Consider the following 26,688-nt stretch of genomic DNA (forward strand, 5'->3'; position numbering starts at 1 on the left):
CAATCCAGACATGAAATGACAAGTGATATCTTTGTCCCTATATAGTCAAAAATAAGGTCAGTGGAATTTTGTAATTTATGCCACATTCCTGCCTGAAAGTTATCCTGGAAAAAGGAAAATGTTGTCTTTTCCCCCTTTCTTTGTACATGTAGTTCAGCACCTCCTGGACTCTCCAGCACCTCCTGGACTCTCTCTAAACCTAAGGTATTAATATCCCTGGAAAGAAGCTAACTTAGGGTAAAATCAAATGGTTGATTCTTTTTCATTGTGATGGAAAATTCTCTACATGCATGAGCTATGTTGTAACAATTTTTCATAAAAAACATCTTTGGCCACATTTGAGTTAAAAATCGTTACCGAAGTGTTTTCTTTTTAATTTGACCTTTAAAAAATGATGTGTACTGTAGGATTGTTTCTTACTACACAAATAACATGAAAGAACTATAAAAAATTTGGAAAATTCCAAAAAACACAAAGAAGAAAATAAAAACTCTTTTAATTTCATCCCAAGGCAATAACATTGTTAATATTTTAATTATATCTTACCTTTATCTTTAGTTTATGGATATATTAACGTACATTTTAGAATGAGATGAAATAGATAAAAAGACTTTATGGTCCAAAAATATATGAAGGATTTCATTTTTGAAAGTTACAGTTTACTCTGGCATATTCTTGTGCCCTATGTAAATAAGCAAAGTAGCTTAAGAATTGACATAGAATAAAGAGTAGTGAAAATATCAGTCATATGATTTCCAATGTTCTAAAATATGGTTAAAATCAATTCCTGTATGATTAATTTTGGGTCCAGAGTTTTTAATATTTAACGTATCTATAAATGGACTATTATTGAAATAGAGAATTCTGCCTCCTTTCCAGAGAGAATTATTTATTGATTAGTCCTAGCTTTTCAACTAAGCAGCTGGTACTTATTTGCAACAAATGAGTCACTTAATAGAACCACTTACACATAATTCAATAGTCTTTGTTTTCTGCAGAGAAAAATCAGTGAAAAATGTATTTGTGCTAATCTATAACCTATTACTTGAAATTTGTGTGAGTCTAAAAATATTAGTGAATAGAATGGCATTCTATTGCTTAATTATTTCATGTCCTGGGACTGGGTGTCTTAGATGCCTCTGTTGCCCAGATTCATCCTGGCTGCCACCATCTCCAATTTCAGCTGTGTATTGTACGCAGGTCTATGCAGGCTTGACTCACAGAAAGGAGGGAGAAGCCCTTGACCAGAGGCTTCATGTATGTACTGCCTGTTTCTGCTTCCTGCCCTAGGGCTCTGCAGAGCTCAGGTACTGGCAGGGTCTTGCTTGGTTATTACATATGTTACAACTCAGAACCTTGGGGCAATTAACACTCCTGAGGGCAGCTCTCAACCAATGGGGCCAGAAGTTAATGGAAAATTCCTTCTGTCTTTCCCCCATCAGGTAGCAATTCTAGGAGGTATCCAGTACATTCTCCTGTGAGAACTGAGACCCATTGTCACAGCGTGGGGATTGTTTGTTTGTTTTTCTTTTTTTGTATCATTATTACATGACTTTATCTCTTTTATTTTTATCTTTATTGGAGTATAATTGCTTTACAATGGTGTGTTAGTTTCTGCTTTATAGCACAGTGAATCAGCTATACATATACATATATCTCCATATCTCTTCCCTCTTGCATCTCCCTCCCTCCCACCTTCCCTCTCCCACCCCTCTGGGTGCTCACAAAGCACCGAGATGATCTCCCTGTGCTATGCGGCTGCTTCCCACTAGCTATCTATTTTACATTTAGTAGTGTATATATGTCCATGCCACTCTCTCACTTTGTCCCAGCTTACCCTTCCTCCTCCCCGTGTCCTCAAGTGCATTCTCTAGTAGGTCTGTGTCTTTATTCCCGTCTTCTTGCCCCTAGGTTCTTCATGACCTTTTTTTTTTTTTTTTTAGATTCCATATATGTGTGTTAGCATATGGTATTTGTTTTTCTCTTTCTGACTTACTTCACTCTGTACGACAGACTCTAGGTCCAACCACCTCACTACAAATAACTCAATTTTGTTTCTTTTCATGAGTAATATTCCATTGTATATGTGTGCCACATCTTCTTTATCCATTCATCCGATGATGGACACTTAGGTTGCTTCCATGTCCTGGCTATTGTAAATAGAGGTGCAGTGAACATTGTGGTACATGACTCTTTTTGAATTATGGTTTTCTCAGGGTATATGCCCAGTAGTGGGATTGCTGGGTCGTATGGTAGTTCTATTTTTAGTTTTTTAAGGAACCTCCATACTGTTCTCCATAGTGGCTGTATCAATTTACATTCCCACAAACAGTGCAAGAGGGTTCCCTTTTCTCCACACCCTCTCCAGCATTTGTTGTTTGTAGATTTTTTGAGGATGGGATTGTTAACACATACTTCTATTGGCTAGTCCTCCTTCTGTGCCTCATGCTCCTCCCCACCCCTGCTCCCTGGGCTCATCTCCCAAATAAATTGCAAATCCTTCATCAGGTTCTGTTTTCAGGAGACCCCAACTAAGATAACAGGTAAGGGTGGTCTAATAATTCATACACAAGTAACATTCTAATGAAATTGACCCATGTTATTCTGTATATGATATCAGAGGTATGTTAAATGGAATCCTAGAATGCATGACCTCTTGAAGAAAAACAAATTCAAACTGAATCGAATTTGTAAAGACTTTATTCAGACTTCTAATGTGAATTCAGCTCTAACACCATTAATTCCTGGCTGTGTGACCCAAATCAGGGTTTCCAATATTACGGAAACCTAATTTGATTATCTTTATATTAAGCGTGATAATATCTACCACAGAGAGTAGAATTCAAAGGAGGAATCTATAAAAGATAAGAGATCATGAAGTACCCTGTAATTCATGATAAGAAGGATGTATTATATCCGGAAGCAATGGAGACTAGGGAAGGGTTTAAAGCTGAAGAATAACTGACTAGATTCACATGTAAGAAAGATGCCTGGCAATAGAATAGAGGATGGATGTGAGGGAACCAAGAATGGGAAACCTGATAGGAGACTGTCATTAAGCAAGTGAGAAATGATGGTGACATCATCCTGATGATGACCACCTGAATTAGAAGGCTAGTGAGGGGCTGAGAGTGACTGAGAAACTTGGTAATGAAACTGATGTTGGAAACAGGAACAGTAGAACCAACAGTGGCATCCTTGTTTCTGTCTTGGGCCACTGCCTGCTGTGGAGTCATTCACTGAGGCAAGGAACACAGGAGGTCGATGAACAGATTTTGTGGACTGTGGGGACCTTGGATCTGTGCACGTTGAGTCTGAATTACCTATGAAAATTTTCAGTGTCAGGAATGTCCTTCACCTAGAAATTTTATTAGGAATTACACACCAACAAAAGTAGTACAGGGGTGGAACACTGAGTGGCACACTCTGAATTAAAATTAGCGTTTGGTTGTGAAATGGCTCTCTTGTTTAAAAACCACATCCTTTCAGACGGACTCAGAGAAAGCCAAGAGTGTCTACCATTTTCTTTACAAATATAAAATATTGATAGCACATTTGTCTAATTGGATCTCTTTTATTATGCTGCCCACAGAGTTGAAATCTACTGTAGATTTTAAAGCATGTTTAACCTTTGGCTATGTGAAGAATCGTGTAATAATGACACTGCAGTTAAGTTGCTAGAACAAATGCAATCAGACACTTGGAGAGGGGGAAAGAAATCTCTTAGGTGGCAAATCTAAATAACGAGCTAAGGGATAGTTGCCTGAAAAAGAGTTGCTATAAGGAGAGGCATCCAACACAGACAACAGTAAGAATTCTTGTTTCATTTTGCCTTAATACACCTGCAAGCACTGTGGATGCTTAATTCTTCTGACATGTGATCTTTCTAGCTGGAAAGCATTAATATGCTAAGGCTTGGGAGTCTGGATTTAACTTTGCCCTAAACAAATATTGGATTTGACTTTTTTGTTGCTCTTTTTGCAGTTAAAAATATTTTAAACATTAAATATGTACACACACATATATATACATACACACATAAATATACCTATACATTAACACACATGTATACATACTATGTTCATATATATACACATATATACCCACACATGAAAATAGGCAAATATACATATATGTAATTTTATGACTTCTAGGCAAATACTGGAAGTGACCTCAACATATTTAAATAATTCCGAGAATTTTAATGTTGAATAGCTTGAATGTATGTTTGTCAGAGAGCTAGTTGAGCTAATTACTGGTCTATGGTGATTCCTTAAAAATGTCATAAAACAATTTCAAAAGATCACCAAAAAAATTAACTGACACTTTTTAAAAAGGTATCATGATTTCTGATGCACAGGGATTTTGTCTAGGTATAAAGAAGCTTGGTTTGGTTGACTTAAATATGTAGTATGATCTCTTGAAGTTTCTTATTTGCTTGTCCTTTCTAGGTTTTCAAGAGTTCCTTGATTTTGTCAACACTGGCACACTCCAAAAGGTAATCGTGGTACACTGGAGGTGTCATTAGTGTTTGAGCTTGCTGTTATGAAATAGATTTCCACACAGTAAAGAGTTTTAGATGGACACATTTTCTATATAGGTCAACGTACTCTGAGCTAATTAAAAATTATGGGCTTGTCCTGGGGGTTGATTAAAGTTCACAAGATCACTGATTGTTGTTGTTGTTATTTTAATGATCACAAAATTACTGGTTAAATAAAATATGTTCAACAAAGATGCTTGTATCTTTGCTCAGTACTTGCTCCTTGCTATCTTCCAGGGTAGCAAATGATTCTAAAGAGTGAATGTCTGATTTTTGTGGATATAGTTTCATCTCTACAGTTTTCATTTCTAAAGAACAAGATCTGATCTTCCAAGACTCCAAAGTCTCTCTCTCTCTAGAAAATTCCTCTGTGATGCATTTTCAGCAAATCAGGCTGAGCTTAAGGATGAGAGAAATCAGCTACTTTTGTTGTTGGTGTATATCTTGGGGGCAGACAAAGATGTTGTTAGAGAGATACTGGAGGAATACCAAGAAAAAGAGGAAATAAAATGTCAGAAAATGAGAGGTAGAGTTTATATTTTTAAATGAAAAAGGATTTTTAAAAACTGGAAGCCATTCATGCAAAAACATCTATATTTAGTATCTCCAGACACAAATCCTTGCCCTCTTGGTATGGTTAAGATACATTAGTGATACTGATACAGGCAGGACTATGCCTCTCTTTTTTTGAACCATCTATAGGGTCATATCATTATATTTCTTATGCTTTTCCCCTCTGTAGCCAATATTTAAGTCAATAAAAGGAAATTTGGCCTGGCAGAAAGAGATGACAGCTGTGGAACCTAAAATTCCTGATCAAATTGATCAACAATGTAAAGAAACACATATATTTGTAAGAGGTTCAGTAGTATTATCTTGGAATTTCTCTAAATAAATAGAGTCTCTCTAGCTCGTTCATATTTTGTAATTTAGTATTAATAACAATAAATGTTTGAGTATCAGTGTGTGTTAATTTGCATATCTGCAGAGGTTAGTGATGGACTTAAATCTAGCAGTTTTGTTTGGTTGTTCGTTGAACAGTGTATGCATGCATGAGGGATTAGATGTACATTAGCCTCTAAAAGCCTAGCCTCTAGGCAAGATTGGAGACTCATGATTGTAGGATGGCATTCAGATGTCAGTACCCCATGAATAAAAGAAATGAGTTGAATACTTTGGGGCTTCTCCCATTCCACCAGACCTATCCACCTTAGCAGATTCCAGATTCAAATGATATCAAATATTTTTATGTTTTAGATAAGATTTGTTCCAGAACATGGACTGCTGAAAATAAAATTCTAATCTCAGGACCTGAGTCCTTCTCACCTAAGGACAGGCCAACCTCTCAGTCTCTCTAGATCTTCTCTACTCCCTCTCTGCATAAGGGAACCCAATACCCCATATTTCATCCTCTTCAACATCTGGTGGCAAAGGACTGCCAATGGCTGGGATTTTAGCTACAAACTTGGAAAGTAAAAGGTCAATTTTATGTTTAAATATAAGACATCAAAGGTGGATAAAGTTTAATATGACTCTCCAAGAGATCCAAGTTCCAAATGTTAAAGTCTTAATTGCATTACTTTGATTGTTTTACTATTTCATTACTTGATTTATATACACACCACACTCTCATTCATATTACACCTGTTCTGCATAGTTTTCAAGGGATGGTGAACAGCAGGTAGGCAAGGTCCATTTGGGTTGAACTGTTAACAGTATGCCTTAGAACTTTACTTTCCTGAGTCCAGATGGGATTACATCAACCTTTGCAGCAATTAAGGCTTCATTGGAATTATTCAGTGTCTTCCTTCAAATAATCTATTTTCTTTTCTGCACCTCACCTGTGATGAGGCTGGTTTCTTATCAGTTACCCTATGTTCCTTAGTTTTATCATTTGGTACCAGATTTACACCTGGATGCATATAAACCAGGTGGATTCTTACATAGGCCATAAATTGTGGATGAATTGTCTTTCAGCTTTTCTTGAGCCAAATTTAGTTTTGTAACTTCTCATAAAACTTTCCCACACTTCATTCAACCAGTGGTACTACACTTAGTATCTTTCCTCATTGATATATTAATAAAAATCCAATGAAGAAGACTCCAATTACGACATCGATTGTAACCTTACCATTCCAGGGGCTTTTAAGGATGTTGTTTTTGCTCTGTTTACAGCTGGACTCACAACCTTCTGCCTGGTGTTCTCTTTCTTGTATTCCTGGGTTTGCCCTTCTAGAGTTTGGTGATATTGGAACAGATGGCTGTGATATTCAAGAACATCCAGAGGTGAGGGAATTGAGAAAAGATACATGAGAAATTAATGGGCAGGGATCTCCGAAAGCCCTGGTGCCAGCTCATAGAGTGGAGGATGTAGTAGAAGCATAAAGAATCATAATGTTTAGAATATGGATCTAGGACTTTTGCCTTTTAGTCATTGTAAATTTGATGTTAAATAACAGATCAATGACTCTCAGTAAGCCAGATGCAACATGAGGACAGGGATTATGTCTGTCTTGTTCAGCATGGCAACCCAAGCACAAAGCCTACAGGGTTTGACATGCAGTGACCATGAAAAGCTTTTCAATGAATCCTCACATCAAATTTATGAGATTATTACTGGTGTTTCCCCCAATTTACAGATGAGGAAACTGAGACAAAAAAGTTAAGTAACTTGCCCAAGGGAACACAGATCATTAGCGGTGGAGACAGTATTCCAACTCAGGTATCTGGCTTCAAGCCCTTGCACACCCATTAGTTTAGAAAGGAGGAGAGTGAAGGAGTGAAGAAAGCAATGGGCCTGAGAATCTCTTTCTCTCCCTTTAAGAAAAGCAACATCTCCTTTTCTTCAAGACTTGAAAGCCAAAGAACAGCAGGTATACTGAAGACTTAGTGGTCCTAAATCTATTGGTCCTAAGAGTAGACTCCAGAGCTTTATGAAAATGTGCCCACCCAATGCTTGTCTGATGCCACCATGTGAAGAGCTGAACTCCAGAGCTTAAACTTTAGAAAGGTCCTGAACTCAAGGCTATCAATTTGCAGCAACCACCAGAAAACGTTTGTTTTGCTGCTAGGAGGGATGGCAATCTAAAAGTGGGACAGCCTTTCTGGTAATGAACAGAGATTTCGTATGTTACAGGAACTGAGGTTGACGAGGAGAAAAGAACAAAGAAACAAAAAATGTGACAGAGACAGAGAGTGAGGCAGATGTTCTCTGACATAGATGGCTAAAGATAAGCAAGACCATTCTGTGTGCATTTAACAAGAAAAATGGGCCTTAGCAAGCTTGAGTTACTCTATTTATGTTTGGGGGTTTCTCAAGAAAAAATAAGGCTAAGGGCTTGTAACTCTTGATGTAGGGGGCAGGGGGTTGCACAAAAGATCTTAAGCCTTCACACTGCCAGGCTCTATGGGTGTAGGTGTTGAAGCAGAGCCCAGAGCCTTCCTCAGTCCCAAGGCTCATTACTGGGGGTTACCATGCCCAGCATTCAAAAGTGAATAAAACTTTGCTAAATGAATGAATGAAATAAAATTATTATAACATATTAGAAAGAGCCAAAATACTTATCATGGTAAGTATTATGAAGCAAAACATTTAAGAAAGTCCAATAGATAGCTAAGCAGTCATTTTACTCAGGCTATCAATTTTGCTTACCCACTGCCCTGTAAAAGTTTTAAGCACTCATAAAAATTATCAGTGTTAGGGTGCTTCTCATATTATGTTTACTTTTTAAAGAAAAGTCTCGTTAACACTAACAACATAAAACAATAAAGGAAAATTTTTTTCACATGCTTTTGTCATTCAGACACAGCAATCTTTACTTTTTTCTACATTACCTTTTTGCATGCCTACATTTCTGCGTAGTTCTTACCTATGATTTTAATATTCCTTTTTTGTTATACAGAAGTCATACATTTTCTGTCATTGAACCTCATGTGAAGAGTTGATCACGCCCTCAGTTGATGACACCCCCTCATGCTCAGTGCAATCAAGACCTTTCCAGTCCCCTTTTCTTTATCCACATTTTCCTGACCCCCCAAGCGCATTCTCTTCTCTGTTGGACATCTAATTTTTGGATATGTTTTTATCCTTCTAAAATATAATATTTGTAAGAGTTTTAATGTGCATATGTGGCATTTTGTGGTAGACAACTAAATTGCGTCCAATTTCCAGGAATCAAATAATGCTGCAATGAATACCCTTGCAAATGTCACATCATGGACTTTGAGAACATTTCCCTGAGATTTATAGCCAAGTGTGAGACTGCTGGGCCTCTGGGCTTTTTGCATGATGGGTTTCATTAAGTACCATCAGATTGTTCTTCAGGGTAACAGGAATCTTCTGCTCTCATCTGTAATGCATGAGGCTTCCAGTTTACACACATTCTCATCAGTATTGGGCAGCATCCAAATTTTAAAAATTTTCTATTTTGATGGCTCTAAAGCGCTGTCTCATTGTTTAATCTGCATTTCTTTTGTTACTGATGAGTTTGAGGATTTCTTACCCATTCAGTTTCCTTTTTGTATGATTCTTATTCTAGTGCTTGTCCATTTTCATTTTCTTTTGATTTGCAAAGGTTTCCTATTTTTAAGATATGAATCCTTTAGCAGTTTTAGATATTATTGGTAACTTCTGCCATTCTGTAATCTTTTAACTTTGCCTATAGTATTTTTATAAAAGAGAGATCCCTAATTTTGAAATAGTCAAATTTATTAATTTGATAAGCATATCTTGTATGTCTTGTTTAACTACATATTTTTTCTACCACAAGATCACAAAGATATAACCTCTGCATTTATTATATTGACTTCATAATTTTATATTTATATCTTTAATCTAGTGTTCATCTTTATATAAGTAAAGATCCAGTTTATTTATCTATATCTACTGAGTGAGATTTCCCAACATAATCTACTAAATAATGAATTGTTCTCCAATGGTTTTGACGCTTTTATCATATGTTAACTTTATATACATATAAAATTATATATCTATACAGTATATATAATATATATGCATGCATATTAGCTCTCTTTTCACTTTCATTGATTTATTTGTCTGTTTTCCATCAATATAATTTTCTTTTTATTACTAAGGCATTGTTACTTTAGTATCTAGCAGAAATAGCACCTCTCTTTGCTCTTATTTTAGCCTTGTTGAACTATTCATAGATTTTATATTCCATATTAATTCTAGAGTGTTTACATATTTTGAAAAATGTTGCTAAAATTTTTATTTGGATTACAATAAATTCAGAGATTATTTTGGAGGAATACTGACAACTTTACTATGAAAGTTGCCCATTTGTGAACATGATATATTTCTCCACTTATTCACATCTTTCTTAATGTCCTTACAAGCATTTTAAAATGTTCTCTGAAAAGGTATTGTACTGTATCATTTAAATTATTTCCTAGATATTTTATAGTTTCATTGTTATTGTGAAAATAATTTCATTTCTATACCATTTTCTGCTTGGTAGTTGTTGATGTAGAGCAGAGGTTGGCAAACTATGACCTAGGGGCCAAATCTGATCTACCACCTGTTTTTGTAAGTAAAGTATTATTGAAACATTGCCTTGTCCATTCATTTACATACTGTCTATGATTGTTTTCATGCCACAATGGCATTTTGACCTTAAGGCCTGCAAAGGTGAAAGTATTTACTAACTTGCTTTTTTACAGAAAAAGTGTGCCAACCCATAGGGTAGAGGAAAACATTGGTCTTGTATTCTGCAGTTATTCTGAAGCCTTATTAGTTCTACTGGGTTATTTCTTACTTTTCAATTCTTAAGCAGCATATTCCTTTCTCTTATATCATTGGCCATTATCTCTAATATTATGTAATAATTGACATCCCAAAGTCAATATCTTACCTCCCCACTCCTCTTTGCTTCCACCCCTTTTCTCAGGGCATTTGCAGTTGCTTCTTCTTCTGCATGAAAAATTCCCTTTTCCCAACAGCCACTCTCTTTTGGGTTTTCCCCAAAAGCCACCTGACTTTCAGGTCTTGTAGGTCTCTGCACAAATGTCAGTTAGCAGTGAGGCTTTCCACTGCTGACAGCTCCCCTTTCCCCTGCCACCATATGCTGCTTTCTTGGTACTTCTCACCATCTGATACAATGTATTTACATTGTAAACAATACATGTATATATGTTCATTACCTATACCTAAAGTGAAATATAAAAAATAGGATATATAGCTTCCATGGGAGCAGGAAGGAATATTGGAAGACTTGGAGGAGAAAAAGGAGGTGGGCTTGGGACATGTGGAGTATGAAGGGCATGGTTAATAACTAGGAGGGAATACCTCCTTGTCTATATGGTTGTATATGGGTCTGAAGTTCAGGAGAGAGCTATGAGTTAAAAATATTGATGTGAGAGTCATTAGCCCATTATTTGGCATCAAGAATCCATAGGGTCTTGTTTCAATTGTTTGATGATTAAAATGCTTCTAGCAAGCATTAGATACTTTTAAAGACCAAAAACACCTTAGAGACTTAGGAGAGGATCTATTTTCAGGAAAAGATGAGCAATGAACTGGGAATTATTTTAAGACTAACATTCTCCAAAGAGGGATGTGTCTGAGGAAAGTGCTCTAGAAAAAGCCCTCTAAATGATTAAGTCAAACCAGGGAGGAATTCAAGGGTAGCCACATGGTCTAACTACGAGGGGAATTCAGCCAAGGACAACCAGCTATTCTACTAAAATACTTGTATTTATTGATGGAGGCATGTTCGGGGTAGGGTGGAGTGGATGAGAGGGTCAGGATGGAGGCAGCACGAGTCAGGGAATCCAGTTTATGACAGGGATAAAAATAGAGGAGACAGTTTAGAATAGCAAGTAGATTGCGAAGTGGACTATTACTAAATAAAGAACGAACAGGTGCCCACAACTCTTGGGCTAGCTAGGACGAGTGACGTTGCTGGAAAGGGGAGCCTCCCTTCCCATGCTCAGAGGGTGACCTCGCTCTCTCACAGCTACACAACAGGAAAATGGCCTAATCTAAGAGTCTTGCTGGCTGGGAAATTCTGACTCTTCTTCAGGGGCTTTTTCCTTGAGGTTTGCTTCTCACTTTGAAAGACCTGCTGACTAGTGTCTGACATCAGAGTCCCAAGTCTGTCACTGCCTAAGTATTATCATGCAGGTGCATTCTAACTCTAGGCTATGGCCTTCTTGCTGGACTCTTAAACTAATGAAGGTCACGTGGAATCTCAGTGTAGTCTCTGGAGGTCACCTGGAATGCCCTCGAGTCTCATGCAAACAGCCACCGATTCTCTAGGTTCTCAGACAATTAATTACCTAGGGACTTGCTGAAGGAGTCTTCAGAAGCATCCTTTCAACCGAGACCCTCCCCAACCTCTCTAGGAATCCCTGGCTGGATTTGATGGCTTTCTGAATGGTTTCATTTTATAAATGGGAACGAACCATATTAAAAAGACTAAAAGAAGATTCTGATAAAAACATTTAGGATAATTGGGAACTGCTTTTTAAAGCTTTTTTTTTTTTTTTTTTTCCTTTTTGGTTAAAGATTGTGTCATCCTTAGCTCCTTCACCCCTTGGCTCTATTTCATGTAGGTGAGAGACAGTGAGTCACTTATCAGCAAGTGGGGAAAGTTGAGATATAAACAGGAGCTCTGATTTTCACACTGTCTTATTTTAATTATGGATAGTTTTTTTCATTTGGAACTTTCATGGGGGAAAATTTTGTAAACCAAAAGTCAATGAAGAAAAAAGTCTCAGTTGAATATACAGACAGATATGAAAGCAGACAGGTGGATGGATGGATGGATGGATGAATGGATGGAGTGATAGATGGTAAAAGAGAAAGGAGAGAGGTAGAGAGATAGAAAGACAGACAGACTAGTACTTCTTTTTAGTCCTAGAAGTGACTTTTGTTAAGAAGTATTAGCTGATCCAGAAGACTTTGTGCAGGAATCACATCTTGGGATCTGAAGAGTTCCAGATCTTTCTGATTGGTAACCAGTATCTTGCATGCTTGAATCCTTACTCTCACTCACTCCTCAGTGAACCTAAGGGAAAACAATTGTGATTCAAATAAAATTGGCCCATTTTAAGACTGGTACGAGTTTGGTATTACATATGAAAGAAAGGAAAGGAAGAAATAAAGAAGGAAAGAAAGAAAAACAATTCCAGCTCCAAAAGTCATTGAAAAGTAATGTAGTCCCTTACTGAAAAGTACTTGAAGACATCCAAATGGGAATTACACAGTGGAGTTTACATACTACATTATAAACTAGACTTCTTAAAGTTCTTTATTAGGTATCCCTTCCTCTCCCACAAATTCTCTGTGGTTATTCAAATCTCTGCATACCCTCAACCCCATTATAAGCCTGTCTTTTTAGATGAACTCTTATATGTAGAGCAATCTATTCCCTCCCTAAAAAGGCATAACAGCATGTGTGTGTTTCAGAAGGGGGGGGCGTTATGTGTTATTATTACTTATTTTTGTTTTTATCACATAGAGATTGACCCTTTCTTTCTCATTAGGAACAAAAGTTATAGATGTATGGATATACAAATTTGTCTTTGTGGTATTAAAGATTTCTTTCAAAATTTATAAAATATATGCCTACCCAGTTGCCCTCCCTGTAGTCCTGAGAGCTGGCATTTCTTTGGCAAGGTAAGAGGAAGGAAGGAGAAGAAGGAAGCTAGGAATCATTTGGGGACTGCAGAGGAAGTGCATACCTTTTTCTCATAGTGCAGTGGGAATGTCACAAGGTCAAGTCTGAAGACCTGGCTTCAGTCCCCAGCAGCCTCTTCCTGCTGCAGAGGCCTTGGGCAGGTCACCTGGTCACCTGGTGCCTCACCCTCCCTCACTCATCAGTAATGTGGAGTACTGGTCTACCTATCCTCCTCAACCTTAGCTGCTGCCCCTGCAAGTGAATCAAGAGGCTTGGTGCTGATTTAGTCTGTCATTGAGCAAGTCTAGGCTCTCCTCTCAGTCTCAACCTCTCCCCCCATTAAATGGGTTTGTTGGGAGGCACACAGGAGATGATAGACATGAAGATGCTTTGAAAATTATAAGCACAATCCAAATAGAATTCATGGATCCAAGAGAAAGAGTCATGGTTCTCCTTCCTTTTTATGAATTTTTTGGGAAGGTTTTTGGTATAGGAGACTGTATTCATTTGCTAGTGCTGTCATAACAAATACTACAGACTGAGTGACTTAAACAACAGACATTTATTTCTTCATGATTCTGGAGGCCAGAAGTCCAAGATCAAGGTGTCAGCAGGGAGAGATGTCATTCTGTGGCTTCTCTCCTTGGCCTGTAGATTTGTCATTTTCTCCCTTTGCCCTCTCACTTTCTTCCCTCTGTGTATGTCTGTGTCATAAGACACTTTTCTTGTAAGGACACCAGCCACATTGGATTTGAGCTCACCCCAATGACCTCGTTTATCTTAATTACCTCTTTAAAGTCCCTATCTCCAAATACAGTCAAATCCTGAGATATGGCTGTTAGGATTTAACATATGAATTTGGGAAGAAGGGACACAATTCAGCCCATAACAGGGACTGTCACCTTTCTTTTTTGAGATGTTAGTTTTGCTTTCAAGATTTGTTATATTACTGACTTATTGTAACTGCCTTAAGTTGTTTTGTGAGCACTTGCTATTTGAGGAAACATTGAAATTCTGAATTCCATATTTTCAGGCTTTCGGTTGGTTACGGTTTCAGGCAGGAGCAGTAATGTCCTTGAAACCTTGTTCTTCAGTCTCCTTTGAGACTTGTTTATGGTTTTCCTATTGATTCACAAAGAAGTAAACATTACTAGTGATTCATCTTAGTTGATAACCACCTTCCAAAAAGGAAAGAACATTTCCGTTATTTAAGATCTACTTTAAAGGAGTAATTCATTGTCAATTGTAATTGCCTAAACCATTTTCTGGTGACCAACTAAACCTAGTACTTTTCTGTACTTTTGTAGATCAAAGACAAAGAAATGGAAACTATAATTTTCCTTAATCTCAGCAAAATTTGTATAAAGTGATGAAACACACAGGATAATTTCTTAGGGAATGTTTACCTTCTCTATTTGTTAGGGTGGCAAACGTAGAATATATCTAAGGCCACCAAGAGCCAGAGGAGCCACAGGTGTGGCTCCTTGCCTCTCTGCTGCCCTCCTCCCCGCTTCCCAAGCAGTGGCAGCCTGCAGCCACGGGCCATCTCTAAAGTCAGGCTGATGTCAGATCTGGCCATGGAAGTGGTCTGAGAACAGAGGGAGAAATATCCTGATGCAAATATGCAACACGTGCATCTTGGGAGACACTTAAGAGAGCATGTAGCATTCGAGAGTGTGCCATTTCTCTGGAAATTTCTAGATGGAAAAACTGAGAATCAGAGAGGGCTAATGATCTCTCAGACAATTTGTCAGTAGCCGTGTGGCTGACAGGGTCTTGGTGCTCCACACATCAGGCCCGTGTCAGGCCTGGGCCTCAGAGGAGGGTGAGCCGAGTACAGGACGTTGGTCCACCAGAGACCTCCCAGCTCCATGTAATATCAAACAGCGAAAGCTCTCCCAGAGATCTCCATCTCTACGCTAAGAACCAGTCCTCTCAACGACCAGCAAACTACACTGTTGGACAACCTATGCCAAACACTATCAATACAGGAACACAACACCACCCATCAGCAGAGAGGCTGCCTAATATCATAATAAGGTCACAGACACCACAAAACACATCACCAGACATGGTCCTGCCTACCAGAAGGACAAGATCCAGTCTCATCCACCAGAACAGAGGCACTAGTCCCCTCCACCAGGTAGCCTACACAACCCACTGAACCAAACTTAGGCACTTGGGGCAGACACCAAAAACAATGGAAACTATGAACATGCAGCCTGTGAAAAGGGGACCCCAAACACAGTAAGTTAAGCAAAATGAAGAGACAGAGAAACACACAGCACATGAAGGAGCAAGGTAAAAACCCACCAGATCTAACAAATGAAGAGGAAATAGGCAGTCTACCTGAAAAAGAATTCAGAGTAATGATAGTAAATATGACCCAAAACACTGGAAATAGAATGGAGAAAATACAAGAAACGTTTAACAAGGGCCTAGAAGAACTAAAGAGCAAACAAACAATGATGAACAACAAAATAAATGAAAATAAAAATTCTCTAGAAGGAATCAATAACAGAAAAACTGAGGCAGAAGAACAGATAAGTGACCTGTAAGATAAAATAGTGGAAATAACTACTGCAGAGCAGAATACAGAAAAAAGAATAGAAAGAAATTAGGACAGTCTTAGAGACCTCTGGGACAACATTAAATGCATCAACATTCAAATTATAGGGGTCCCAGAAAAAGAAGAGAAAAAGAAAGGGACTGAGAAAATATTTGAAAAGATTATAGTCGAAAACTTCCCTAATATGGGAAAGGAAATAGGCAATCAAGTCCAGGAAGAACAGAGAGTCCCATACAGGATAAATCCAAAGAGAAACACACCAAGACACATATTAATCAAACTATCAAAAGTTAAATACAAAGAAAAAATATTGAAAGCAGCAAGGGAAAAATAAGAAATAACATGCAAGGGAATCCCCATAAGGTTAACACCTGATCTTTCAGCAGAAACTCTGCAAGCCAGAAGGGAGTGGCAGGACATATTTAAAGTGATGAAAGGGAAGAACCTACAACCAAGATTACTCTACCCAGCAAGGATCTCATTCATATTCTATGGAGAAATCAAAACCTTTACAGATAAGCAAAAGCTAAGAAAATTCAGCAACACCAAACCAGCTTCACAACAAATGCTAAAGGAACTTCTCTAGGCAGGAAACAAAAGAGAAGGAAAAGACCTACAATAACAAACCCAAAACATTTAAGAAAATGGTAATAGGAATATACATATCAATAATTTACTTAAATGTAAATGGATTAAATACTCCAACCAAAAGACATAGACTGGTTGAATGGATACAAAAACAAGACTCATATATATGCTGTCTACAAGAGACCCACTTCAGACCTACGGACAAATACAGACTGAGAGTGAGGGGATGGAAAAAGATATTCCATGCAAATGGAAATCAAAAGAAAGCTGGAGTAGCAATTCTCATATCAGACAAAATAGACTTTAAAATAAAGACTATTATAAGAGACACAGAAGGACACTACATAATGATCAAGGGATCCATCCAAGAAGAAGATAAAACAATTGTAAATATTTATGCACCCAACAGAGGAGCACCTCAATACATAAGGCATATGCTAACAGCCAATAAAGGGGAAATTGACAGTAACACAATCATAGTAGGGGACTTTAACACCCCAATTTCACCAATGGACAGATCATGCAAAATGAAAATAAATAAGGAAACACAATCTTTAAATGATACATTAAACAAGATGGACTTAATTGATATATATAGGACATTCCACCAAAAAACAACAGAATACACTTTCTTCTCAAGTGCTTATGGAACATTCTCCAGGATAGATCAGATCTTGGGTCACAAATCAAGCCTTGGTAAATGTACAAAAATTGAAATTGTATCAAGTATCTTTTCTGACCACAACGCTATGAGACTAGATATCAATTACAGGAAGAAAACTGTAAAAAATACAAACACATGGAGGCTAAAAAATACACTACTTAATAACCAAGAAATCACTGAAAAGATCAAACAGGAAATCAAAAAATACCTAGAAACAAATGACAATGAAAACATGATGACCAAAACCTATGGGATGCAGTAAAAGCAGTTCTAACAGGGAAGTTTATAGCAAAACAATCCTACCTCAAGAAACAAGAAACATCTCAAATAAACAACGTAAACTTACACCTAAAGCAATTAGAGAAAGAACAAAAAGAAAACCCCAAAGTTAGCAGAAGGAAGGAAATCATAAAGATCAGATCAGAAATAAGTGAAAAAGAAATGAAGGAAACAATAACAAAGATCAATAAATATAAAAGCTGGTTCTTTGAAAAGATAAACAAAAGTGATAAACCATTAGCCAGATTCAACAAGAAAAAAAGGGAGAGGACTCAAATCAGTAGAATTAGAAATGAAAAAGGAGAAGTAACAACGGACAGAGCAGAAATACAAAGAGTCATGAGAGGTTACTACAAGCAACTATATGCCAATAAAATGGACAGCCTGGAAGAAATGGACAAGTTCTTAGAAAAACACAACCTTCTGAGACTGAACCAGGAAGAAAAAGAAAATATAAACAGACTAATCACAAGCAATGAAATTGAGACTGTGATTAAAAACCTTCCAACAAACAAAAGTCCAGGACCAGATGGCTTCACAGGCAAACTCTATCAAACATTTAGAGAAGAGCTAACACCTATCCTTCTCAAAATCTTCCAAAAACAGCAGAAGGAGGAACACTCCCAAATTCATTCTATGAGGCCACCATCACCCTGATACCAAAACCAGACAAAGATGTCACAAAGAAAGAAAACTACAGGGCCATATCTCTGATGAACATAGATGCAAAATCCTCAACAAAATAAGAGCAAACAGAATCCAACAGCACATTGAAAGAATAATACACCATGATCAAGTGGGGTTTATCCCTGGAATGCAAGGATCCATCAATATGTGCAAATCAATCAATGTGATAAACCATATTAACAAATTGAAGGAGAAAAACCATATGATCATCTCAATAGATGCAGAAAAACCTTTTGACAAAATTCAACACCCATTTATGATAAAAACACTCCAGAATGTAGACATAGAAGGAACTTACCTCAACATAATAAAGGTCATATATGACAAACCCGCAACAAACATCATTCTCAATGATGAAAAACTGAAACCATTTCCACTAAGATCAGGAAAAAGACAAGGTTGCCCAATCTCACCACTATTATTCAACATAGTTTTGGAAGTTTTAGCCACAGCAATCAGAGAAGAAAAAGAAATAAAAGGAATCCAAATTGGAAAAGAAGAAGTAAAGCTGTCACTGTTTGCAGATGACATGATACTATACATAGAGAATCCTAAAGAAACTCTCGGAAAACTACTAGCGCTAATCAATGAATTTGGTAAAGTAGCAGGATACAACATTAATGCGCAGAAATCCCTTGCATTCCTATACACTAATGATGAAAATTCTGAAAGAGAAATTAAGGAAACACTCCCATTTACCATTGCAATGAAAAGAATAAAATACTTAGGAATAAACCTACCTAAAGAGATCAAAGACCTATATTCAGAAAACTATAAGACACTGATGAAAGAAATTAAAGTTGATACGAACAGATGGCAAGATATACCATGTTCTTGGGTTGGAAGAATCAGCATTGTGAAAATGACTATATTACCCAAAGCAATCTACAGATTCAATGCAATCCCTGTCAACCTACCATTGGCATTCTTCACAGAACTAGAACAAAAAATTTCACAATTTGTATGGAAACACAAACGACCCTGAAGAGACAAAGCAATCTTGAGTAGGAAAAATGGAGCTGGAGGAATCAGGCTCCCTGACTTCAGACTATACTGCAAAGGTACAGTAATCAAGACAGTATGGTACTGGCACAAAAACAGAAATATAGATCAATGGAACAGGATACAAAGCCCAGAGATAAGCCCATGCACATATGGTCACCTTATCTTTGATAAAGGAGGCAAGACTATACAGTGGGAAAAAAACAGCCTCTCCAATAAGTGGTGCTGGGAAAACTGGAGAGCTACATGTAAAAGAATGAAATTAGAACACTCCCTAACACCATACACAAAAATAAACTCAAAATGGATTAAAGATCTAAATGTAAGGACAGATACTATCAAACTCTTAGAGGAAAACATAGGCAGAACACTCTATGACATAAATCACAGCAAGATCCTTTTTGACCCAACTCCTAGAGAAATGGAAATAAAAACAAAAATAAACAAATGGGACCCAATGAAACTGAAAAGCTTTTTCACAGCAAAGGAATCCATAAACAAGATGAAAAGACAACTCTCAGAATGGGAGAAAATATTTGCAAATGGAGCAACTGACAAAGGATTAATCTCCAAAATTTATAAGCAGCTCATGCAGCTCAATAACATAAAAACAAACAACGCATTCCAAAAATGGGCAGAAGACCTAAATAGACGTTTCTCCAAAGAAGATATCCAGATTGCCAACAAACACATGAAAGAATGCTCAACATCATTAATCACTGGAGAAATGCAAATCAAAACTGCAATGAGATATCATCTCACACCAGTCAGAATAGCCATCACCAAAAAATCTACAAACAATAAATGTTGGAGAAAGTGTGTAGAAAAGGTAAGTCTCTTGCACTGTTGGTGGGAATGTAAATTGATACAGTCACTATGGAGAACAGTATGGAGGTTCCTTAAAAAACTAAAAATAGAAATACCATATGACCCAGCAATCCCACTACTGAGCGTATACCCTGAGAAAACCATAATTCAAAAAGAGTCATGTACCACAATGTTCATTGCAACTCTATTTACAATAGCCAGGACATGGAAGCAACCATTGACAGATGAATGGATAAAGAAGATGTGGCACATATATACAATGGAATATTACTCAGCCATAAAAAGCAACAAAATTGAGTCATTTGTAGTGAGGTGGATGGGTCTAGAGTCTGTCATACAGAGTGAAGTAAGTCAGAAAGAGCAAAACTAATACCGTGTGCTAACACATATATATGTAATCTAAAAAAAAAAAAAAGGTCTGAAGAACCTAGCGGCAGGACAGGAATAAAGACACAGACCTACTGGAGAATGGACTTGAGGACATGGGGAAGGGGAAGGGTAAGCTGGGACAAAGTGAGAGAGTGTCATCGACTTATATATACTACCAAATTTAAAATAGATAACTAGTTGGAAGCAGCCGCATAGCACAGGGAGATCAGCTTGGTGCTTTGTGACTCCCTAGAGGGGTGGGATAGGGAGGGTGCAAGGGATATGCAAGAGGGAGGAGATATGGGGATATATGTATATGTATAGCTGATTCACTTTGTTATAAAGCAGAAACTAACACACCATTGTAAAGCAATTATACTCCAATAAAGATTTTTAAAAAATAAAATAAAATAAAATAAAATAGAATATATCTAATATGCATTTCTAAGATATATAAATATAGTCAATTTTCCCAGGTCTCACCACCTATGGTACAAATGCGGTCACTTTAGCAGAAACAATTCAAATTCTACCAGCTTTTTAAAGCTTGCCCTGATCAAGAAGAAGCTCAGCTTCCTAACTAGGTATTTAGGGAGATCTGAGTCCAGGGAGTTCAGCTTAAAGAGAGATATGTCATCATAGTAAATGAAATTCAATCCTTCTTTCTTAAAACTAAAATTTCCTTGCTGAGCCACGTGCCTTGTGTCTGAATCCTCTAGTTAACATGCAGTCTCTCTTGGAAGGCTCTTCAGCCCTCTTGCAAGCACACTTTAGTTCACCTAGATGGCAAGTTCCTCAGACACATCCATGTACTCCTGAATCCTGGGGACAAGTCAAGTGAGGACTTCGACTTCACAATGAAAACTTTTTTATAAAGACCTTCCCTTCAGATTAACTCTTTCAAAGTAACAATGTTTGTTAAGTACAATTGTTCTAATTTTGGAGATGAGAAAACGGAATTGCAACAACGTTAACTAATTTGCCAAGGTTATATCTCTAGTAAGTGGTGGTCCTAAGCTTAGAACCCAGACATTTCAGAATCAAGTCCAGAGAGTTGAGAGTCTCTATATCTATTTTGGATATGGGATAAGGTGACACCCACTTCTCTCTGTTATGGAATCACACTGGCTGACTTTACAATGGCTGAGGAACCACCTGTGAGAACCTTGTCTACAATTGGGATCCAATATGTGTTTGTGCCTGATTAACTAGGAGAGGGGAAAATGGCAGAAGACAAATTATATGAAGGAACTGAAGGACCCCCTGAAATAATTGATCCAAAGTGAGAAGAACCAGGGGGGAGTAGGAGATCTGGATCTAGGCTGTAGCTGTCACTGGAACCCACCCTGATATCAGACAACCTGAAAGTCTCCTCACATTGTGGGGATGAAAGCTTGTATTTAAACTTAGTGAGCTCTCACAGCTTGGGTCACATACATCTCTGCTGCCCTACTGTGCTGAGAGAACTAATCCAGAGGAGAAAGAAGCTGTCTCCTCATTTTCCAAACAACAATCAAGTGATGATTTGCAGTAAGTAGCAGCATTCAAGAGAGCGATTGTCCTGAGGGCACTTCGAGGATACAACAGGCATATGCTTAAGTAGAGCATCTTGAGACCTGGTCTGCTGTACACTGTGGAGATGATGGGTCCATACAGATTCATGAGTCCACAGAGATAATCCCCCGGGACTCTCACAGGTAAGAGGGAGAGAAGGGGACCCTCAGAATTGGTCTGAATGGTGGCATTGAACTGAAAGGTGAGTCTAAATAATACAGTGACCTCACCTGTATCCACAGGTTAATGAAGTCAGCAGACAGACTTAGTATTTCTGGCGTTAGGAATAACAGTTTATTGTTTGTGCCTGGTCATTGATTCCAAAGATGAGGTTAGAATACACCTAGTTTTCTAAATATGAATTCCAAGTCTTAGCATACTGACTCTATATAACTGCATGCATAAATTCCCTCTTTGTTTAATTTTTCCCATGGCTTAGGCTGGTCTGAAGGCCTGGTCTAACAGTAAAATACTGTTCTTTCCCGAGGCAGTGCTATACGTTCAGAAAAACACATTGGTGTATTTTTATTTTCAGAAAGAATATGTCAGTGAATCCAAAATGTCCATTTGTAAGGGTTACATTTCAGATGTCATTTGAGATGTGCTGACATTTGCTTATTAAAGGTTTAGGAACTGAGAACTTAAGACTTTTCTTCTCTTTATTACTCAGTATTGACTGAGACCCAAAGAACACTTGGGCCCAGAGCTCTAGAATTTACATTTGTGTGAAGCAGTTGCCTCCTGATTGCTGTCTGCACAGGAGAGATTGTCTAAGTATCACTCTGAGCTCTAGGCTCAGAAAGTCTTTGAACAAACTCATTTCTTTGAGAGAAAAAAAAAAAGAAAGATTCTCTTCTTCCTGTTGTCTGCCACTACAGATACCAACACTGGGAGCATTTAGTTGGTTTCCAAGAGGGATTTTCTTCATTGAAGTTGGTGCTTTGAAATAGTTCTGTTTTCTTTCCTTGTTATCTAAGGGAGAAATAAAAGTTATACTGAAAGTATTACCTATTCTGTGAATTTTTCTCCCCCATGCAAAGCCTAATTGTTGGGCTTCTAACTTAACCCACTTCCCCTTCTGGAAAAGGGAAATTCAAATTCAGAGTTAAACAAACCTCTTCTCTGCCCCATTTAATTACAGAATTGGAGAATGAATAACCAGGAAAAAAAAAATCTATTTATATATAGAGATTTCTTAGAATTTAGAAAAAAAATTTTGTTAAATATTCAAATGCTTTAAATTAGGAAAATCTTTTATTTTAAAAAAAAACTTGTTATTTGCCTTTGTAGCTAAAGGTGTGGGAAATAGATCACAGACTTAAATTTTAAAAATCAAAATTTTGCCATTTATGAGAACAAAACTTCAGGCAAGAAGGAGAGGGCTCACCAGTCAGGAGTTAGAATCAGTCCATCCTGATCCTTAATATTTGAGAATCACAGGCTTTCTTATACTCTAGTATTCACAGCCAACCCCCCGCGCCCCCCACACACATATAATCAACACACATATTTATTATAGTAATTGCTTTATGAGAACTGCTTCATTATCTCCAGGAGAGGAAGGGTCTTGTGGTTACAAGTAAACAAACTTTGAAAGTGAAAACTAATAATATACATTTGAAAATATGGCAAGTCACAGTGTTTATGTAAAAGAACAAAGAGAAGTATGACATTGAAGTTCTGCAATGAGCTCCCGATGGTGTTTCAAAGGAATAAAACGTGAAGGATATTTTTCGTAGGTTGAATGTTTGTTAGGCTATGTAACATAAAGTTTTGCTGGTTATGAAGGGACTGTGCTACTTCCCCAACCACTTACTGAGTCTTTGTTATATATCAGACATACAGGCCGATTACTGACTCATACCCTCAATGACACAGTGAGGGAATACTATTATCATCCCATTTTAAAAATGAGGAAACTGAATCACAGAGAGATTAAGCACCACATTTAAAGTCACACAGCTTGTAAGATGGAGAAAGGATTTAGACAGGGTGCCAAAGTTGCTACAATACCCCACCTTGAAACAACTGTAACATCAACTTGGAAAAAGCTCTCATCTTTCATGACATTATTAATACCCATACACAGTTTCAATATCAAATGGATTGAAATTCCATCAGTTAGTAGTAGAACTGTCTCAAAACTAGATGAATGTAAGAAATCATGCAGTATATTTGATGAAGAAAACTTATTTGTAACTACTTAATTATAAATAATCTCATGAAAATTCACAACTGTATCAAGTATATTGTTTTACTTTTATGTCAAAAATCAATATTAATTTATTCCAAGTAATTAAGATGTATTATCTATGTATCTATCTATCTACCCATATTTTACTCAAAATTCCAAAAAACTTATAAATTAGATTGTAAGGGTTTGGAAACTAATGACTGTTAAATGAGAACAATCTCGGAGTGTTGAGAATTCACTGGACTGAGAAGCTAATATTTTTATGGTTTACATAAATGATTTCATAAGAACAAGCTGCCCATGATTCACCATTTCTTTTTCTCACATTTTTATGCACCGTTTGCAAAGATAAATTTAAGAATTGTGTCTACTTGCCTTTTTTCTAAAATAAATTTCTTTCTTTAAAAGGAAACTTATGGTTTCAGAATTAGGATGATACTAACTTGATCTATAGAGGGATTTTTAGAAGTAAAGGAATCAATGAGCTTAATGAGTCAGATACAAATCAAAGGAAAATACAAGTGGTTCCTATTACCTTATAAAGAGAGATTCCAAGGAGCTGCTATTTCAAAACATGTTCATCCTTGTAAAGAAAAATGATGTAAAACACAGCTCCATGAATCAGGAAATTAATGGTTATACTTCTAGTATGTCAGATCTTTGGAGAAAAAAAAGGATTTGTTTTTGTATAGTAACAGTTAAAAATAATGACTAATTGACACACCAAAGACCAATTTGGGGAAGGAGAAAAGATGGTATAAAAGAGAGAAAAAAAATCACATAATGATCATAAGTAAATATTCTTAGTTAAATTAATAGAAAATATTAGGAAAGAAGAAGTAGTTGAATGGAAGAGATGAGTCTAAGGGTCAGGGAGTTGGTGGTGCTGATAACAGGACTATCAAAATAATCAGAATGTGATGGAAGGGGAAAATGAGATTAAAGCCTTAAAAGATACAATAACAAATTTCTTACGGTTTTGGAAGTGCACTTTTTAAAATTATTTAAGCAATAGGATTTAGTTCTCTTTCTTAATATGAATATAAGGAACTAAAAAGAAAAATTGAATTGTAAAATAACTCAAATTCCTAGAACTAATCTATTCATTGAAAACCGTAATAGGAAATATTTTAATTTAGACTTGTAATAATCCATGAATTAAAGAAGAGTATGGATCCAGTGACTTTGACTGGGAGTCACGAACTGGCTCTCATAACTAACCCTGAGAACACCACAGCTTGGACACAACATAATTTCAGTTTCCTCAACTAAAAGGAAACCAGTCAATAATTTTTAAGTCCCCCTATGTGCCTAGCACTGAGGGAGGCATGTACGTATTAAAAGAAATGAGTAAAACACAGAGTTTGTCTCAAGGATCTTGCAAATATGGCAGAGTTTTCTACGAATAATTACTTCTGTCTTATTTCCTCTAATGTGCTTTGAAAAAGACAGAAACCATCCAGGCATTACGAATGACAAAAGGAAAATATTGGAAATAGTTGCAATAAATTCTTCTTGCTTATAATTTTGAGCAGAAAATGGATATTATAAGTCTTTATTATCATTATGAGGGTGCATAAGATCTACACTCAACTTTGGTCCACTCTGACCCAGGACCCCAACACAGTTTCCCACACAATTTAGGGATACTGCAGTGTGAGGGGCTCTCAGAGTATCACTGATTTGTCTCACCCACAGGTTATCACATCATGTTCTGTGTGAATTGAGCTCAGTCATACTCTGGGCAGTCTGCTCACTAACTGGCTTAGAATTGTCCCCACCTGTGTCATGGCCTCATCCATCCACTTGGTCTTTGTCTCGACCCCTCAGACCACGGGCCTGGAATCTCCCTGCCTTGTCTCCCTTGTTTTCTTTTCTGGCTTCCTTTTGGGTTTTTTTTCAGGTTTTCCTTCACCTTTTCCCCTATTTTGGTCCTCTAGTTTTGAAATAATTTAGCACTCATATTTTAATTGCTCCTGAATCAGAAGCAGAATTCTAGCTATGTCCACACCTGCAGATAACTATATTCCTCAGAATAGTTCCTTTATTTAAAAAAAAAACATAAAAATTGCATACCTGTGATCTTATATTTGCAACCGATCTCAATGTCTCTGCTTTCCTTTTTCTCCCTCTCCCCTCACATTGATACAGAGTTTATTTCCAGAACTCTGTAATCACCCTGTTGTGGGAGAAGGGACAGTTTTCTCATAGCAGATGACATTACATAGTCTGTGTGGGCAATGCTTAAGTAAAGCAGAGCCTTGTATAATTATCTTAAAGCACAGTCTATTGAAATAATTCTACCCCAAATCTTTCATTTCCTGAATTAGTGGCTTCTCCTTATTGGCTCCAATGCTTACCCATTAAAAATGAAGAAACCAAATGTTAGGTAAGAGAATTCCATTGTCCAGGCTCTTGTCCTATTTTTTTTTTTTTTCCCAAAGATAGATAGTCACAATGGTTCTGGGTATACAAGATAAATGAAATGCGTCTAAGCCTAAAATAATCCCTGTGGTGAGAAAGATGCATGAGGATGAGGAGGACGGCCTTCATTCCAGTCTTGCTTTCTTGCTTTTCTCTGTTCCCTCCTGGAAGGACAGATCCCCAGCTCCATACCATCCACCTCCTAACACTCTTCTATACACTGAGATCAATTACTCTTCTCAGTTGTAGGCCTTGAGTCATCAAGTCAAATCTGACTTTAGGTACAGTTACTAGGAAATTGGCTCTTGCTTTGCTACTCTTTACTACCAATTCTCAACTGCCTTA

At 37.2% G+C, this 26,688-nt stretch overlaps 1 protein-coding gene and 1 long non-coding RNA gene across 2 annotated transcripts in view; one reads left to right on the forward strand and one right to left on the reverse strand.

The window, feature by feature from the left end:
- The window catches only part of LOC309647097, a 37,845-nt gene extending 20,459 nt beyond the window's left edge, over positions 1 to 17,386 (forward strand). Inside the window, exon 2 of the long non-coding RNA XR_014255792.1 lies at positions 9,382 to 17,386. This is a non-coding gene — a long non-coding RNA (uncharacterized lncRNA). The remainder of the gene's footprint in view (positions 1 to 9,381) is intronic.
- The window catches only part of CA1 (carbonic anhydrase 1), a 430,243-nt gene that overhangs the window by 212,515 nt on the left and 191,040 nt on the right, over positions 1 to 26,688 (reverse strand). The window lies entirely within an intron of this gene.

The sequence above is a fragment of the Balaenoptera physalus genome (assembly GCF_965194825.1).
Source record: "Balaenoptera physalus genome assembly, chromosome: 17".
In the NCBI taxonomy this organism is placed as follows: domain Eukaryota; kingdom Metazoa; phylum Chordata; class Mammalia; order Artiodactyla; family Balaenopteridae; genus Balaenoptera; species Balaenoptera physalus.